Here is a 2,628-nt window from a genome sequence, read left to right as displayed (position 1 = left end):
CGGCACGGAGCGCCCCGCAGAGGTCCGCCCCCTCCCGGGAACCCCTGGGCCTGGCTTGAGGTGCCGCGCAGGGCCTCAGGGGGGCTGCGAAGAGCTGCCGTGCCCCGTGTCCTCCTCCCCCACGGGTGTTTTCCATAACGGGGCGGATCCGGGTATAAAGGAGGGCGCCCCAAATTCCGCTCCACACAGCAGTGAGCCGGCTTTTTCCTCGTGGGGAAAGGAGGTTTGAAAGTTAAATCTTACTGGGCGTCTCTGGGTGCTGGCTGCGTTTGACAGCTTTTGCAGTGCTTACGTGTGTAGTTAGATCAAAGCCCTGGTCCAGCCTTGCATCCCCAGGGAAATCCCTAAGGAGATGGGGGGCAGGGGGTGATGATCCCTCAAGGGGTCTCTCCTGAAGTCCATCAAGCCTTTCCAGGGGCAAGGTGTACCACGCAGCAGGTCTGTGGAAAAAAAAATACCTCTCCTTGGTTTCGAACCTGCCTGCTGCTAGTTCTGTTTGAAGTCCTAACTCTTGTATTTGAAGAAGCACCCCGACCATCTCCCTCATAGCCACATCTGAATTTATAAGCTTTTATCCTATTCCACTCAACTGTGCTCTCCAGCCTGGAAGACTGCAAACTGCTTAGTCTTTCCTTATTTGAGAGCCATTCCCTATCTATAGGTCATCGCCTTCCCCTGAACCTTTCTAAGCTATGTTGTATCTTTTCGGAAATAATGGGCAATGAAAGGGCATACATCTGGGGCTGAAGCTGCAGGTTGCGTGGGTGTGCTCTGAACCTCCAGTTGTGTGGTTTTAGAATTCCCAGGCTGCTTACAATGGTTTTATTCTTTTGACTGCTCTTTTTAACCAAGGAATTGCTTTTCATTTGTGTGTTGTTCCTCTCCCTGAACTAAGCACAATGCTAAGTGGGTTGAACTGAGCGCAGTGATAGTGGGTTTATTGTATTTGTGATTTGAATGCATGTGTTGGGTCCACATGCCTTACAGTTACTGTTGCATAGTAGCGATTCTGCAGTAAGATTTCATACCAGGTCCTATGAACTAGTTAGGGTCAAGCCTTAATTTCTGTTACGTTTTCCCTGACTTCTGAAAGTGTTTGTTAACTGTGGTTAAAAGCACAGATGCGGCATCATGCTTCTGTGTGACAGGGAGAAGTGAAATCTCCTTGGTTTTATTCTTGTTTCTCTGTTTGCCCTCATTACATTGCAGGTATTTTAATATACTTGCCATCCTGTTTAGAAGGATAGTGGTGTCTAACATATTATAACTTTTCTATTTTGCTATGAAATTTCAAACTGTAGAGATTCTGCATCATTTGTTGACATAGTTGTTGTGTTAATTTGTATCATGGGACTAGCTTCCCTTTTATAACACATTTAGGGAACTTCATTGCAGTTCTGTCCTTTGTGTGCAGTATTTTTGACCAAGCGTTTTTGGTTTTGACCGCCTACTGGCTCATGTTTCATGATAGTACTCAGTCACATTTTAAAAATGAGGTAGAAACAAGTCCTGTTGCCAATATGCTGTCAGATCAGTGGTTGGTTTTCCATTAAGAAGTAACCTCAATCATCCTGTGGGATTCTGAGGTTATCATAAAATACCCATTAATGTCATAAAAACATACCTTCATAATGTTAACACTGAAGTCACTTGTAGGGCTCATAAATAACACGTATTTCTACCAGTTTGCAAGTGCCTGCTTAATTATTTTCAGGATTCCAGTTCTTTAGAGAATTCACAAGTGTGGGATTTTTTTAAATACTAGTTTGTTACGCTTCTGAAGAAAAAACTTTCCAAACGTGAGCCATATGGGGTTTTTTTGGTGTGGGTTTTTTTTTTTTTTTTCATGTAATGTAGGCATTGTCGGACAACAGCTCAGAAGCATGATGTGTCACATTGTCTGAAATGTTAAAACTGAATTTTGGTAATTTGGGTTGTAATATGAACTATTGCAGTGGTGTTAGATTTAGTAGAAATATCAAGATAAATTCTTTTGGGCATTAATTCCATTACGGTTTCTTTCTTTCAAAGGCTGCTAATGTTGGGAATAAGGCTTTGAAACTCCTACCCATGAAACTGAAAATTGCCTTTGTATGGGCTCAAAAGTTAAGTCTAAAAAGATAACATTCTTCTAGCATTAAAACTCTAACTGAATCTGAAATATCAAAAAAAGGTATTTTTGAGGTGTTTTGTATGATAAAAGTGACAAATAGCCTCTTATTCAAATAGAATGAAAACCAAACTTTCAGATGTATTTTCTCCAAGTATGTTTAATACAATGAAAATGCAGTATTTCAGTATTCAAATGCCCTTGTTATGGGTGGAATAAACCTCACTGGTGGGGGGTGTTCTCACTTTCCCTCCATTTAAGTTCATGTAAACAAACAAATTTTTAGGAAGTCTCATTTCAGACTGAAGTGTGTATAATCTTTCAAAATACAGGCAACAAATGGGTGGGCAGATACAATTTGGGAAGATAAATTTATTTTATTACCTACAGAGAAAAATAAATAGAGAATAATTACAAAGACTAAAAGCTGCATCCAGGCTGAGCTACAATAGGGACTTTTATAGCTGGGCTTTGCAAAAGGAATTAAAGCAATACCAGGAAATTTCCTGTACCTTTTA

At 41.1% G+C, this 2,628-nt stretch overlaps 1 protein-coding gene across 1 annotated transcript in view; it reads left to right on the top strand.

Moving 5' to 3' along the window:
* The first annotated feature begins 13 nt into the window (after window positions 1–13).
* The window catches only part of NSUN6 (NOP2/Sun RNA methyltransferase 6), a 25,834-nt gene continuing 23,219 nt past the window's right edge, over window positions 14–2,628 (top strand). Inside the window, exon 1 of the mRNA XM_035888995.1 lies at window positions 14–223. The gene's annotated coding sequence lies outside the window, so the exon portion shown is untranslated. The remainder of the gene's footprint in view (window positions 224–2,628) is intronic.

Source organism: Egretta garzetta, unplaced genomic scaffold, assembly GCF_000687185.1.
Source record: "Egretta garzetta isolate BGI_Z169 unplaced genomic scaffold, ASM68718v1 scaffold641, whole genome shotgun sequence".
NCBI classification, from domain to species: Eukaryota; Metazoa; Chordata; class Aves; order Pelecaniformes; family Ardeidae; genus Egretta; species Egretta garzetta.
The sequence above is the reverse complement of the archived record's forward strand: the minus strand, read 5'-3'. Positions and strand labels throughout refer to the sequence as shown.